The 17061-nt window shown below is 46.9% G+C and overlaps 1 protein-coding gene across 1 annotated transcript in view; it reads left to right on the top strand.

The window, feature by feature from the left end:
- Positions 1-17061, top strand: part of ryr2a (ryanodine receptor 2a (cardiac)) — a 91417-nt gene that overhangs the window by 9032 nt on the left and 65324 nt on the right. The gene's annotated exons all lie outside the window — the stretch shown is intronic.

Genomic DNA, 17061 nt, shown 5'->3' on the forward strand with positions numbered 1-17061 from the left:
GTGTGGAACAGGACCCCTATCTGCATTGTGTTTAGTGGGGTGGACGAATGCAATAGACAATGGAGATGACAGGTTGGTAGACGAGAGTGGGTGGGGGCTGGGGTGAGGGCTGGGGGTCGGGGGTGATGGAGGTGTTGGGTGTGCTCTTTAGCCAGATCAAAAGTGAGGCGTCGTCGAGGAGCTTGATTTTTACGGGGTTTTTGTTCTCTTCTGTCCAACTCTCTCCTCTGTTCCTCTTTTGCCCCCCCCCCCCCCCCCCCCCCCCCCCCCCGTTCTGTGATGTGTCATTGGAAGGGCTGGGGAGCTGACTGTGGGAGGGAGTGTAGGCCGAACATGACCACTCTTCATCCATCTCTTCATATAGACCAGGGTACTCCACATCCCTCGCTCCCTCCATCCCTCCACATCCCTCCGTCCCTCCATCCCTCCACATCCCTCCGTCCCTCCATCCCTCCGTCCCTCCATCCCTCCACATCCCTCCGTCCCTCCATCCCTCGCTCCCTCCATCCCTCCACATCCCTCCGTCCCTCCATCCCTCCATCCCTCCACATCCCTCCGTCCCTCCATCCCTCCATCCCTCCATCCCTCCATCCCTCCACATCCCTCCGTCCCTCCATCCCTCCATCCCTCCGTCCCTCCATCCCTCCATCCCTCCACATCCCTCCATCCCTCCATCCCTCCATCCCTCCGTCCCTCCATCCCTCCGTCCAGCTCAGCGGCAGTGCCCTGTGAGTGGTTGGGACGTGGGCTGGAGGGGAGGAGAAGATAGCAGAGCAGAGGTGTTGTGTTTGCGTAACAACGTGTGCTGCCGAACCGAAGATCATTGAAACGTTCCACATAGAAAGAGTGACCCAGTTTATCAAGGATAGTGTGGTGTGGGCAGGAAAATACAGAATTGTAGCCATTGGTTTTAGATCTGTATTATAACCAACCTATATCCAGTGTTTGGAAAGTCCTGAAGAAAGCATGGAGGGAGAGGAGACATGCTGTTGCACACACACACACACACACACACCCTTGCATGCACACACATGTATGCTCTCACACACACACACGCTCACCCTTCCCCCACCCCTAGCCTAAGAGACCAGACAGCCTCAAGGTTTAACATAATTCAAACATACAATAATCAACCCAATACGCTAGGCTAAGCTAAAAAAAAGAAGAAAAGCTGTAAGCTTGCCAGGCTAACAGCAACATCAGCAGTAATCATGAGAGGAGAATGAGTTGTGGTGGGGTTATGGTTTGGGAAGGGGGACCAGTGTGTAGCCTAGCTGGCAGCCCTGCCAGTCCAACATGATGTATTAGGGCCAATCAGCCGTTCCCTGCTTCTAATGTGTGCTGGCCCCTCTGACTGGAGGCATTCATCAGAGGAATGGTTCTGAGCCTGGCAGCAAGGCATTGGTCAAACCAAGGACACATCCTTCACACTCTGCACTGCATGGTGCGTTCTCAAGTGGAATGGCTAGGCTGGGTTCTAGTCCAGAACTTCCAGAACTTGAAGTTCTGCCTCATGGATGAGACAAGGTTAGAGAGAGAAATGGTGTACATGATGTTATACCTAACGTACTCTTCTTAACATGATTTGTGCACTGAAAGTATGGTTGATAAAAGGAGGTAAAGTCCTGTACATCTACTCTCAATCTGTGTGCTACTATATGTAGTTATACTCTAGTTAAAGGATTATGAATGGAGATGACAATGGTTCAGAGGCTGTTCAAAAGTCCTACTCACAAGCATAGTAGTCTGGTAACACATAGCTGAAAGATATGTTTTCCATTTTTGTGTGTTAATCTGCTAATCCAGTGTAATATGGGTTCTGTTTCCTGCCTGTTAGTGTAGATTACCACAGGGTTATAAAGATCAAGCCTGATTTTCTTCAGTTTAGGTTAATAATCTGTCGATCCGGGGAACACACACAGGAATTGCTCCATGGTGTAAATAGGAAACACAGAGGAAAGTGGTGGGATCTGACCTTAATCACCACTGGCTCTGGTTCTTTACAGCTGGGTTGTCTTTAACCACATTTAACAAGAAAACTTTAGTTATATAATTCATTTTCTAACCCAGTCTATGAAACTCAAGTCTCACTTCCCTGAGGGTTTAGTCATTACCTTGGAATTAAATGATACTCAGTTTAGTGTTTTGGTTCATCACAGTAGGGGGTGATATTTCCTGGTTAATAATGCTACCTCATGAGACACCTTAGACTGGAACACACATACTGGCTGGTGGCATGCTATATCCCGACTGTACAGTGGTGAGCATAGCTTCCATGCCATGTGCCGGCTGTACAGTGGTGAGCATAGCTTTCATGCCATGTGCCTGCTGTACAATGGTGAGCATAGCTTCCATGCCATGTGCCGGCTGTACAGTGGTGAGCATAGCTTTCATGCCATGTGCCTGCTGTACAATGGTGAGCATAGCTTCCATGCCATGTGCCGGCTGTACAGTGGTGAGCATAGCTTCCATGCCCACTGCAGAATGTCCTACAGGAGGAGCTGGACAGACAGGCAGGCTGCCTGCTGGTCAGCTGGAACTGTATTCCTGAGTTTCCTTGTGTAAAAGGTTGTTATGTAACAGCCTGTCCTCTCTGCCTCCAGCCTGCTCCCGGACTCCTCCCCCTCCCCTTAACCCCCTCTCCCCCAGGGCCTCTATCCAACCATCTCTGGGTCGGAATTACTACAGTCTGGGGGATTTTCCCAAGAACATGGCTGGGAACTTTGACTGACAATAGGATCATTCCAAGATTACTACCACACAGATGAACACGCAACAGTGGAAGCTATGAGAGGCTGTCACTGTAACAGCAGATAGAATAGCACAGTGGAGGATTTTCATCCAGATTATGGAGTTGGGGTCTTTAAGGGGGGGGGGGGGGTGATGTAACATTGTGTAAGACTTCACTAATTGTTGACGCTGTCTGTCTGCTGGCCTTCCATCTAGCTACATAACACGTCCATCTAACAGTCCATCATCAGGCTCATAGGGGGTTAGATAACAGACCGTGGCTGGTTAGGATGGACCTTGGCTGGGTGCTAGTTACAGGAACATCCTAGCTGACACTTGGAAGAACAGATGAAGGGAAGAAATGAAGGGAAGAAAAAGCAGTCAACCCTTCTTATGCGAACCTACTGGTCATCCCAGTACTGTGTGAACAGCATTTTAACAGAACTTAAATCTGAGAACATGCCAGACAGGGTTGTCCTGCTGGCAGAAAGCAACTGTAGCAAACCCAAGCCAAAAAGCCTGTATCCTGTATAGTGAATTGTGGTATATTAACTAATGGGTGATATTATAGTCACTTAATTACATAAGGGGACCTTGCCAGTGTGTAGGAAGTGTGATTTTCTTGTGAAGAAAGTCAGAGAGAGGTTGACTGAATTAGTGTTGATTTGTACTTTTTTGGTCCTTTTAGAGTGCTGTATTGAACTACTGAGCTTCCAAAGCGAACCGTTTGTATATCAGAGAGTAATTGTATGCTAATAAAACCTTTAAACCTGACAGTGCAGCAATGTTGTGACTGCTGACCTATTGTGTTGGTGAAAGTGTTGAGGAAGCTATTGTACTGTTCTCCATTCAGTGTGACTGTTGCCCCTCGTTGGGTTGTTATCTTGGATGAACATGCTTTTCCTCAAAGACCTTCATGTGGCCTTCCTATGGGACTGGACCATTTAAGAACACACTGGGCTGCTCCAGGCTATCCCTGGTATGGATGAAGGCAATTGTCCATCTGTGTGTGTGTGTGTTTGTGTGTGCTGGTGTGTGTATTCTGCTCACATCAACAACAGTACAGTTTTACCTGGCAGATCCTTCTAACTGAAACACACACAGTAGGGGCAAAACAGGAAAATAATTGAATAGATGTGTGTGTGTGTGTGTGTATGTTTCTGTGTACAGTGTGCATGCTGTATCTCTGGGATTCTTTAGCTTGCAGTGCTATATGTTGTCTTCAACATCTCAGCTCTGAGCAATCTGACCATGGAGCAGAGCAGTGTAGACTAGAGATCAGACTCTATCTCTGTCTCTTTCTCTCTCCCCCCCTCCATCTCCCCCCCTCCTCTCTCTCTCTCTCTCTCTCTCTCTCTCTCTCTCTCTCTCTCTCTCTCTCTCTCTCTCTCTCTTCCCTGACACCATCTGCATTGCAGCCCGGCCCGCCGTGCCAGCCTCTCTCTCATAGCCCTGTGCCAACTGTCGGCAAACACACACACACACACATTCCTGTGCTATCAGGTGCCCCTGCCTTGCTCACCCAGCGGTACCCAGTAGGCTCCCACAGACCCCCCTGTGTCCTCCAGCAGCCTCCCCTCCCAGCTCAACAGACAGCTGATAAGGATACAGACAGAACAAGCTGGCCTCTTTCCTGTCTGTCCTCGTAGGTCTCGGTCCTGCGTCATCCACATTAGACCCCGTATGTAGAGAAGAGCGTTAAAGATCAGTTAGAGATCATTTTGTGGTCCGTTAGTGTGGTCGAGTTAGAGATCCTTTTGTGGTCAGTTGGTGTGTTACAGTAGAGACTGGAGAGACAGAGAGAGAGAGAGAGAGAGAGAGAGAGAGAGAGAGGGAGGGAGGGAAAGAGCACGAGAGTGCATTTTTCCTTCACTAATCACATGCGCCATTAAATAAGGGAGATTTTCTTTGAATGACCCTGGCACTCATTCTGGCCCTCCTGGCACATTCTTCTGGTTTTAATATCTCTCTACCTTGCTTTCTCGTACTTCAGCTCTCTCTCTCGATCTCTCTCATGCTTTCTCTCTCCCCCTCTCTCTCTCTCTCTCTCTCTCTAATTTTTGTAGATATACCATCTCACCCTCTTTAGATTAAATTTACGAATGTTGGCTTATTTTCTTTGCCCCGTGGTTTTTGATCATTCTCATGACAAGTGTGTATGTAGGAGAGAGAGAGAAGAGAGAGAGTGTGTGTGTGTGTGTGTGTGAGATAAGGGCTGATGCAGCTGAAGTGCCAATAGAAAGTTTATCCTCATTGGCACCATCTGTCTCCTCTCTGTACTCATCAATCTTCTCTTTAAGATGGATGGAACCAGATCATGGAAACAAGTCATGCCTTGAAGCTTTACATACGCACAAACACAAGCGCCCCATGCATACACATTTACACATCCAGAACGCTCGCACACACACACTCTTTCTGTCTCTTTATCACACACACACTCGTGACTAGACCTGGACGGGATGTGTTTGGAGGGCATGGTGTCAAAGCAGGGCATTAGCCATCAGTCAACAGGAGACAGACAGATGCTCACTTCAATGCCTGAGGCATGAAGGAGGGTAGAGAAGAGAACATAAGAGGGGGAAGAAAAACAGTGGGGAACAGTAAGAGAGAGGGGTTGAGGGAAGGAAGGAGAGGGAGGAGGAAACAAAGCAGAGACAGGCAGAAGAGATGGGATAAAACAGAAAATTGGACATTGAAACCATTGAAAGGGGAGAGAGAGGGGAGAGAGAGGGGAGAGAGGGGAGAGAGGGGAGAGAGAGGGGAGAGAGAGGGGAGAGAGGGGAGATGGGGGGTGTAATGTGGTTGTCTGTCACTGCAGGCAAGTGAGTTTGCTGTGCTGTGTCTTTCATCCCTTTCTCCCTCCCTTTCTCCCTCCCTTTCTCCCTCCCTCCCCCTGTCCCCTTGCCTCCGTCCTCCCCCCGTCGGCTAAGTAAGGTCACTCAGCAGAGGGCAGAAGGAGGGGAGGAACGAGGGGGGGGGGGGGGGGGGGGGGGGCATAGGCTCAGCATGGGTGGGAAAGCGGTGGAAATTGTTCCTGGTAAATTGAAAAAGATTGAGTTAGCCTATTTGTTTGGTTTAGTGGTTTGTTTGTCCGTGCGTGTTGGTGTGTTTTTTGCCCCAGCCGATGATGATGATGCATAAATATCAGACAGGGTCAGACACAGAGAGGGAGAGAAAGAGGGTGTGTGTTTCTTTTCCTGAGTGTGTATGCAAGTGGTGTATGTGTATTGCTGTGTGTATTTGAGTATGTAGGTGTGTGCACATGTGTGTATGGTAATGAATATGTGTGTTTAGAGACATGTCTGCATGTGTGCTTCTCCGGTGAGGTTTTGAGGGCGTCAGTGACAAGCCATCTGCCAGTAACACGTCCTGCTGAGTGACTCTAGTCAGCATCACAGCCCTTCATGGCTCACACACACACACACACACACACACACACACACACACACACACACACACACACACACACACACTGCCTCTACCCACAGATGGCCTAAATGTGCTGGTCATATGAAGCTCCTGTTTTACCAATCCTTGGGTTTCTCTTTGGCAATATCGACAATTCTGATTGAAGGAGAGATAAGTCATATGTCTAGATTCCTTGACTACTGCTATGTTTAACATTCATCTGCTGATTAAATACACACACATACACACACACACACACACACACACCCACACAGTGTGGCTACTGCAGATTGAGGCTGGGTAATTGAGGAAAGAGCGGCTGTAATAATCTGAAAGGCAGGTTTTCTGTGGAACAAAGCAGAGGTCAACAGCATCAATTGTTCATCTGTCGCTGTTGGTCTGAATACATGCAAACACTCACACACATACACAATCTCACTCTTTGTCTTTGCCCCTCTCTATCTTTCTCTCTCTTCCTCTCTCTCGCTCTATCTCTCTCTTCACCATGTGCATGTACTGTATGTTTTGGCCAGCCATGCAGCACATGTGGTTAGCTGGGTTCACAGCCCTCACCTCTATCCTGGAGCTCCCAGGGTGGGATTAGAGTCCAGAACAAGAGGCCAACCTCCTCCAGGCTGCAGTACTCCACTCAGGCTGGATTACACGGCCTTATCTCCACATGCTGGATTACTCAGCGTTTGTACTACAGGATATGCCGGTATGACAGTCCCTTTAGCCAGAATGAAAGTTATGAGGATTTGAACCAGTGGGATGCAGAGATGTGGTGGTCCTACCTGTGGGGCTAATGGAGAAATCATTGCTGTGTTGATGTGTCATATCATAGGCACAGAGCCAGGTGTAGCATTAGTTCAAGGGGCAGTGGGCAGGACATGGTTAGCCTTGTGTCACTGTGGCAGAGCTACATAGTCTGCCTGGCTGTTTGGGATCATGTAGAGCTCCCTCTTATGGTGGGAATTGTGTGTTTTCACAACAATAATGCCAGATGGGAGGCCCAGCCTCAACCCCAGCCCCAGCCTCAACCCAGCCCCAGGCCCAGCCTCAACCCCAGCCTCAGCCCCAGGGAACACTGCTTACTGGGCCTGTGTGGCCTGTCAGGGAGAAGGTGGCAATGCAGTAATGCCATTTTCTGGAAAATGGTTATGGTGTGTATAATGTGTGTTCCCTACACTCTATTCATGTTTGTGTGTGTGGGTTCTTGCATGTTGCTGTGCCCTTGAGTGTGTGGTTACGTGTGTGTGTGTGTGGTCAACAGGGCCTGGGGCAAGGCAGTCCTCTTGAAGGAGAGTGTTTCTCTCTGAAGGAGAAGTCATCCTGACTGTTGACCACCATGGAACGCTACCCTCCTTCCACCGACACCGCTATTACATAACACACCGTCATCCCTCTGTCACAGCAGGAAGGAGATGAGCTGGTTTGGGGTCTGGTCAAGGCTTCAGCTCGTTGAGTTTCCACAGCACTGCTTTAAGGCTGATGCCCTTTACTGAGACAGGCTATCATGAATACACCTGGATAAAACTCTCTTCCATGTGCAGTACCAGACCTTTAGAGTACAAACACATTAGCTGCCTCCCAGCATCTCTCCTTCAGCCTTTCAGTGCTGTATTGTTGGGGAAGCTGCTACTGTGTGCCCCTGCTCCCTGAGTCTGGCCAGGCTCAGCTGCCGCTGGGTCCTAGTGTTCCTTGGCGTTTCTGTCCAGGAGAAAAGGGCAGTGGGCAGAAGAGATGACCACTCAGGCCTGCTAGGTGCCACAATGTAAGAATACATACAGTGCCCTCCAAAAGTATTGGAACAGTGAGGCGAATTCCTTTATTTTTGCTGTAGACTGAAAACATTTGGGCTTGACATCAAATAATGAACGTGAGACCAGAGATCAACGTTTCAGCTTTTATTTCCAGGTATTTACATCAGGATCTGATGCACAACTAAGAAAATATCACATTTTGTTTGAATCCACCCATTTGTCATGTGAGCAAAAGTATTGGAACAGATATACTTAAAACATATTTAAGTGAATAAGACTTAATATTTAGTTGCAAATCCTTTGCTTTCAATAACTGCAGCAAGTCTGTGACCCATTGACGTCACCAAACTTTTGCATTCTTCCTTTTTGATGCTTTCCCAGGCTTTCACTGCAGCCTCTTTCAGTTGTTGTTTGTTTTGTGGGGTTCCTCCCTTCAGTCTCCTCTTAAGCAGGTAAAATGCATGCTCTATAGGGTTTAAGTCTGGAGATTGACTTGGCCAGTCTAATACCTTCCATTTCTTGCCCCTGATGAACTCCTTTGTTGTTTTGGCAGTGTGTTTTGGGTCGTTATCTTGCTGCATGATGAAGGCTCTGCCAATCAGTTTGGTTGCATCTTTCCTTAAATTGGCAGACAAAATGTTTCTGTAGACTTCCGAGTTCATTTTGCTGCTGCCATCATGTGTTACATCCTCAATGAAGATTAATGAGCCCGTCCTAGAAGAAGCCATGCAAGCCCAAGCCATGACATTACCTCCACCGTGTTTCACAGATGAGCTTGTGTGTTTGGGATCATGAGCAGTTCCTTTCTTTCTCCAAACTTTAGCCTTTCCATCACTTTGGTAAAAGTTAATCTTTGTCTCATCAGTCCATAAAACTTTGTCCCAGAATTTTTGAGGTTCATCTCTGTACTTTTTGGCAAATTCCAGCCTGGCCTTCCTATTCTTCTTGCTAATGAGTGGTTTGCATCTTCTGGTGTAGCCCTTGTACTTTTGTTCATGAAGTCTTCTGCGAACAGTAGATATTGATACCTTCACTCCTGCCATCTGGAGGTTGTTGCTGATCTCACTAACAGTTGTTTTAGGGTCTTTCTTTACAGCTCTCACAATGTTTCTGTCATCAACTGCTGATGTTTTCCTTGGTCTACCTGTTCGACGTCTGTTACTTAGTACACCAGTAGTTTTTTTCTTCTTCAGGACATTCCAAATGGTTGTACTGGCTATGGCCAATGTTTCTGCAATGGCTCTGATTGATTTTCCATCTTCTCTAAGACTCACAATTGCTTGTTTTTCACCCAAAGACAGCGCTCCGGTTTTCATGTTGTTTTCACCTCTGAATACAGTCTGCATAGACAAAACCTATCTTACCCAATCTGAACCTGAGTGTAGACATTCAGTGGTATTTATTGATTGAATAATGTATGTAATAGGACACACCTGGGCAACAAAACACACCTGTCAGTCATATGTTCCAATACTTTTGCTCACGTGACAAATGGGTGGGTTCGAACAAAAAGGTGATATTTTCTAATTTGTGCATCAGATCCTGATGTAAATACCTGGAAATAAAAGCTGAAACGTTGATCTCTGGTTTCACATTCATCGTTTGATGTCAAGCCCAAATGTTTTCAGTCTACAGCAAAAATAAAGGAATTGGCCTCACTGTTCCAATACTTTTGGAGGGCACTGTATTTGTCTCCTTTCATGTCGTATACTGTATATGTGGTATGTGGACAGTGCGCACATGTGGGTTAGCTACACAAACCGTCCCGTGTTGGTGGAGACGCATCCATTGTGGTTGAATCCTTATTGTATCACGGATGAAAAGATGAAAGCCTGTGATCTTTCATTGCTCATCGGGAGTCTATGTTTCTGATGTGAGAAGTGTGTGGGTATAGTAGGAGGCAGGTTCAGTAATGCATGTGAAGACAAAAGGCTTGTGACCTGGGCTAAACTGAGAATGAGATTCACTTTGTATTTGATGGGCCTTAATGGGTGAACCTGAGCGAGTGACTCACTGTGGCGTCATGCTGACTCTCTGTGTAGACTGAATGTGATCTCTCAGAATCAGGGTCACAATCACATTCACTTGCCAGGCACATTTACATGGTCATAATGATTTTAGATTTACACACACACACACACACACCCACACCCATACACACACACACACGCACACACAAAAACCATTTAGATTTTTCTTTTACCATGGTCCCTTTTAAAAGATTTACATGATTTGTGTAAATTAAAGCCTACACTGTGTCAGCTAGGATCATGGGAGAATCCTCAAGTTCTTGAAATACTTGAGGCTTGCTTGATTTAGCCCACACGCTAACCAATGGAGCCATTGGATTTATTAACAAGGGACAAACTCCTCCCATCCAGTCCACAGAGTATGCTAAATCAAACGCAGTGTGTCTGTGTCCATAGAAGGTCAGTGGAGGGGGACGGGTGTTCGGATGACAAACACCAGACCCGTCCCAGATAGAGATAGAGGAATAGTGTGTGTGTTTCAGTGTTTGTGTGTGTGTTTCAGTGTTTGTGTGTGTGTTTTAGTGTTTGTGTGTGTGTTTTTGAGGCAGCTTGACAGGTATCTTGGTCAATAGAAGGTTGAATGCCTTTCCGAGCTGACACACACCACCTCAGCTGCCTTACATGGTCATGTATGTGTGTGTGTCTGTGTGTGTGTGTGTGTGTGTGGTGTGTGTGTGGTGTGTGTGTGTGTGTGTCCATTGTGGGGAGGGGTCAAGCACCATGCTAACCACGCAGTGTCTACCCAGTAGACCCGGTAACTGCACCCCGTCATTGAATCCCTCCTTTTTTCTCCTCTTTTTTTTCAAGGGACTTTCTGTCTGGAGTGTTCCAGAAAGAGAGTGAGTGAGAGAGAGACAGAGAGAGCGAAAGGAAGAGAGAGAGAGGGAGAGAGAGAGAGGAAGAGAGAGAAAAAGGTGGCTTCTGATCTGCTGCAGTGTGTGGATGAATAATTAATTGGGCCATATTTCTCCCCTCCCTAATTGCGAGTGTCAGAGTGATACACAGGTTATCTAGTTGTTGTCTTCCTTGATTCCTCCCCCCCCCACTCCCACTTTTGCTTACTCTGAGACCCTCTGCATCAGACCTTCCCCCTTTCCTTCAACCGAAGTGGAGTTGACCACTGATAGCGTCAAGAGAGGAATGGAAAGAAGGGAGGGGGGAGAGGAGTGTTTGTTAGTGTGGTGATCAGGAGGAGAGGAGGAGGAGAAGGAAGGATGAGAAAGTAATTGTGTGTGTTGTGAGCGAGGGATGCGAGGGCAGCCGTGGTGCTAATAGGCTGCGGATGATTCAGCAGGCATCACAAACAAGTGCTCTCTTTCCTCCTCCTCCTCTACCTCCTTCCCTCGCTCTCTATTTCACTCCTCTCTCGGGGGAGTACCACAAGCACAGAGGAGAGGAAATACTAGCCTTCACCAGCACCACTGCGGCACTTTCCCCTCATTCATGGTGCTCCCACCCCCTCTCTCTTTCTCTGTCTCTCCAGAGATGATATAGAACTGTCCATGATAGCCATGAACTGGGTATCTGAAGCGTACTCTCACAGTAGATTATGAGCACCAAAATGACAGCTTTCTCTCCTGCTCTCTATCTTAAGGATTCCCCTCCTTCTGTCAAGCCCTTCCATTTTCACTCCATCGTTTTTCGTTCCTCCCTTCTCCAGGTCCCCACGTCTTTTATACCCAAGATCAAGACGCTCACCATTCTCAGAACCTGTACACTCCCTACAGTAGTGTAGCTTAATGGTGCGCCAGTCATAAACAGAGGACATACCTTTAAATGTTTTTATAAACAGACATGTTCATCTGTGTTCTATCTGTGGGACTGTACTGGCTGAGCCTCTTTCTTCGAGGGAGACCGTTTCCCCGGAAGATCTCACCCGCCCCCTCATTGCAGTGCTGGCATGTTATGTATGACTATATGTGTGTGGGAATGTGCTAGTACTTTTTGAGGGTGTGCACAGGGGAGTGTGTGCTAGGACTGTAAGCATGTGTGTGTGTTGCAGTGCTCCTTCAAGCTTGGCTGTGTGTGTGTATGTGTGTACTGCAGGTGCAGTAGTCTCCACAGACCTCCCACAGATGAGCAGGGGAGGCTGAAGCGCTATTCTGGATGCTCCATAAGATCCAGTCAGATTCAGCACCTGTAACAAATGGTTACAGCAGAGATACTATAAGCTCTAGCATTAGCTTGTTTGTTACTGAAGGCTATGTGATGCATAAATAAGCAAGCCATTCTCTGAGGCCTCACTACAGTTGCCTGACATAAAGATAAACAATCGACACTAGCATTAGCTTGTGCCACACAAGCAGCGAGCTCACATAAAGAACCAATAATGCCTAGCTTTAGCTTTTAGTTTACTACCAATTAGCTTACACATGGCTAAGATATATAGACATTAGCATTAGCCTGTAGACCAGTTATAACTTTCTCATGAAAGAACCTTAAATCACATGTCGACCTGTAGCTGACTAGCAGCTAGCATACGGAGGGTTGTCTGCTGTTATCTCCCACTCAAGTCCTTTATTGAACCACCAACCACATGGTCTGCTGGCTACAGCTAAACTAGGATTAGGAAAGTATATGACTATTGAAGTTATTGATGGATACTTATTGATATGTTACCAGTAAAATATTTATAGTCTGTATGTTTATGTTTAGCTGCTAAGGAGCTTAGCTTGCCCAGTTACAGATGGAAGGATTAGACAAAGTTCAGTATGAGCTACATTTATTAATTTTTCTACTGTGCGTGAGGGAGCGTTTTTGTGTGTGAACACGTGTGTAGGAGGAAATGACAGCAAGAGTTAGAGAAAGAGAGAGATATATGGAGAGTTTCTGCTATGGACCTATTCTGTGTGTGTCTGTGTGTGTGTCTGTGTTTAATGCCTCTGTTGGATGAGTCCAGGCTTGTCACCTCTAATCTAAATCATGATTAGAAGACACAAGATAGTGTGTTGGAACAGTCCCAGACCACTGAATGGAACACCTCCTCTGTAAACGCAGTGTTCAAACCATAACTAGGTCTCATTCCTTGACCTATTCAGTAGTTATAAATATGTTGTAAACCCCCTAATATCTGTATAACTGGCATAAGTCCAAGATCTCATGAATGAGGATGAAGCCTTATGAGCTCATCGTCATCATCATCATCATCATCATCATCATCATCAGAACCCTTGTGGTGTAGTGGTCAGTGTGGGATCCAGGTGTTGGGTGCAGTATGGCTTGAACTGGGGATGTGATCTAGCTGTTCTGTCTCATCCAGTCTGGTCACTCACGTGTACAATGAGGGCAGTATACTCACTCTGATGAGCTTAGGCTACTTTCCAGTAATACCACACACATACACACACACACACACACACACACACACACACACTACTATCCCACTAGCAGTGGCAGTAGGTCAGTGTGTTCGATGTCATAATCATGCTGTGGACTATGGACTCCTACTAATCCTATTAACAGTAAGATTGAGTAACCTTGCCATGCCGTGTGTGTTTATGTGAGTGTGTGTGTCTGGATGGTTGGATTTGTAACAGTAAGAATACCAAAGTGATTATTATTTCTACAGATCATTAAGCTGTTATATTCAACACAAATGCTCTCCCCTCTCTCTTACTTGGTAGGGAACACACACATACACACGTCTCTCCAGCATCATTTCAATTATCAAGCAGATGTGGAATCATGCTGTGAGAGGATGGGATTTAAATTAAAAGACATTACCGCTTGTACAAAAACTCAATCTGACCAGAGGCAGAGTGTAATCTGTGCTGTAAAATAGACACATCATTTATGTTTCAACCGCAACAACAGTTCCCAGCTGATCTGTTCAAGTCTAAATGTAAAACTATGATTGTAATGTGCAGTAAACAAACTTTGGCCCCTCTGTCATTGGCTCTGTGTATTTGACCTAGTCATGGAACTGTATTACATCTGCTGGTTAGCTCACAGTAATGTAACTAAGATATTATGATGATACAACCAAATCTTTTTTTTGAGCCTCATGCAAATAGAAACAGACTCACAAAAGAAACGGAACCAAGTGCAAATCTAAAACTAAATCTATCGAAATCTATGATGTCTCTCTTGCGATGAATGAAAAACGATTCACATGAAGAGTGCCTCAGCTCAAATCAGCATACTCTCCTTTGGCACTGGGTCAGCACTTTACACTCTCTGACGCAAGCTCCTCTCACATCCTGCCTGCATGTGCGTGAAAAAGAGACTGTGTGTGTGTGTGAGAGAGAGAGAGAGAGAGAGAGAGAGAGAGAGAGAGAGAGAGAGAGAGAGAGAGAGAGAGAGAGAGAGAGAGAGAGAGAGAGAGAGAGAGAGAGAGAGAGAGAGAGAGAGAGAGAGAGAGAGAGAGAGAGAGAGAGAGAGAGAGAGAGAGAGAGGGAGAGAGAGAGAGAGAGAGAGAGAGATGGTATTTGCTTATGTGTGTCTAGAAGGGCCTAACATGTCTGAGATAGAGAGCGACAGCTTTTCTCTTTTTGGCGGAGATCAGAGGTGGAACTGGTATCCGGTGGATAGCAGGGCAAGAGGAACTAGAAATGCAGGATGTAGAATGTACAAAGACATGCTGGAATGTTCACAGGAGATTCAGTCTATCGCACACCTCTCTGTCTTCTCAGACTGAAATGACGTAATGTCTCCAGAAACAACTTCTTTTTTTTTCTCAGTTGTTCGGGGCCATCCTTGTTGTACCAAGATGGAGGCAACATCCCACAGGCTGTGTCGGCCTACACGTTCTGTCTGTGAGAGAGAGAGGGGAAGATATTAAGCAGCTATCTTTGAATAATAACAAATTAGCCATGTGTAAAATACGCTACGCAAGATTCTGCAACAGCTGGCCTGTGTGTGTGTGTGTGTGTTTGTATGTGTGTGTTATGCAACGTGCAGGGTGGATTACAATGTCAATTTCATTTGCCTTCTCCCTCAGATTATCAGCAGATAGAGATGTTTGAGCAATGTTCCCAACTTCGCTGTGACATCACTACAGCCTGGCGTAGCCAGCCAGTGTCCAGGTTGCTCCTCTGCACCATCGATCAGGTCCCAGGGGGGGCAAATCAGGTTCCAAATGACAGATCCCTGATCTATGCTTCTTCTTTAACGACCATCATCTGGCTGGAGAGGCAGTCCTTGAGATGACGATTTACAGCCATCTGTTTTATGATCCTCAGGAAATGATTCCCTGTGGGTTTCATGTGTGTTGGATCTATATCACTCATTCTCACTGTTGTGTCCCGTGGTCTCATCGTGTAGGACATGTATCCGAGTATCAGAGTGACAGCTCAGGGCTGGTAGGTGTCGTAAAGATGAGATGTGATGCGGATAAAGGATTGTAGTCATCCGGAGGATTTCTTGTGGTGGGTGGGCTCCTGACTGTACCTTTACTGTACCTGCACCAGACTGTAGCTGTACCAGACTGTAGCTGCACCAGACTGTAGCTGCACCAGACTGTAGCTGTACCAGACTGTAGCTGTACCAGACTCTAGCTGTACAGACTGTAGCTGTACAGAGTAAGTGTATGTGGTGTGATTAGACCTTAAATGCTCTGGGTGTCCACCAAACAGATCAGCATTGTACGGTGTGGGTGGAAGCACTTGCAGTCTTTCTTCCTCCTTCCCTCACTCTCTATCCCTCTTTTCTATCCCTTTTGAATCCTCTCTTTCTCTCCCTCTCTCCTTCCCTTTCTTTCTACCTATCTCTCTTTCTCCCTCTCCCTCCCTCTCTCTGTGCAGTGTCCACCCAGGTCATATATTGTCCTGGTGATAATACCACCCAGTCCAGGTTAGTTTCTGTCTGACGAGGCAGAGTTTTGTAGCCTGTTTGTGAGAGGGGGCGATCATGCTGTTAGAGAGATGGCCGCTTGATCGCCCACTCAAACAAACCCTCCCTGGCTGTCTTAAATCTCACTCACAGACACACACACACACACAAAACAAACACAGCTGAAAGGCATTAGGTCACACATGTACATAAACAAAAGGCATTAGAACACACTTACGCACACACACCGAGTTAATGGGCGCTGACTCATCAGGTCCCAATCAGTTGTCTCATTTAGAGGAAGTCCCAGGGATACCTGCCGAGCGCTGATAGGACCTGGCCTGCTGCCAAGCAACTCCTGGCGCAGGTGTGTTTGTAAGTGCGTGTATGTGTGTGAGGGTATATGTGTGAGCGCAAGTGTGTGTGAGTGATATTTCCCACTGACAGGACGTAGGGGGATCCCCCAGGCACTGTGAAACAGCTTGCTCTGTCCCTGGCTCTCTCCTGAAGAGAATGTGAAGCTCGCTCTGTCCCTGGCTCTCTCCTGGAGATAATGTGAAGCTCGCTCTGTCCCTGGCCCTCTCCTGAAGAGAATGTGAAACCCATGCCTGAACAGATCTTCAGCTTTGGTTATGATGAGAATCTGAGAGTTGGGAGCTGTGGTTAGCTTGTTTAGACAGTTGGTGTTTTTCCATGCTGTTGTCATAAATAGTGGAGGATAGAGTGGCTGCTATCCTCTGCGGTAGTTTCCAAACAGCTGTTCTTCTCATTATGACAACAAGCAGTGTCAATCAGCCTTGTTCATCTCCAAGGTCCTAAACGTTTATCTCTTACCTTCTGTCACACCATAATGGCCACCATCATTTGGTAAAGATATACTGCTCACCAGAAGGCTATGTGTGAGGTGTATGGTAGACATACAATAGATGTTCAATTTTATCAATACAGATATTCCGTACATAGTTATGGTTCTTGTTGTCGTAAGTTCTACAGTAGTACACGTGTAGCTGTGCAGTCTGTGTCCTACCCTCCCGACAGCTCACCTCAGAGGACCTCGGCCCTGCTCTTTCCTAGTCCTTTCCCAGAGGCCTAGTCTGACCTGGCTGTGTTAGTCTTGCTTCAGCTCCATCATAGCTGTGTCCCAGGCCTGTGCATCCCTGGTTTATATCACATTAGCTGGACCCAGTCTAATTCCTGCAAAGCCTCTTGTTGCAAGCCCCATCTCTCCAGCCAGCCAGCCAGCTAGCTAGCCGGCCTGTCAGCCAGCCTGTCAGCCAGCCATCAAGCTAGCTATTCAGCCAGCCAGCCAGCACCTTTTTTTCCACCCTCCTGTCCGTTAGGCCCCTGGCCGCACAGAC

This window comes from Hypomesus transpacificus, chromosome 13 (assembly GCF_021917145.1).
Source record: "Hypomesus transpacificus isolate Combined female chromosome 13, fHypTra1, whole genome shotgun sequence".
In the NCBI taxonomy this organism is placed as follows: Eukaryota; Metazoa; Chordata; class Actinopteri; order Osmeriformes; family Osmeridae; genus Hypomesus; species Hypomesus transpacificus.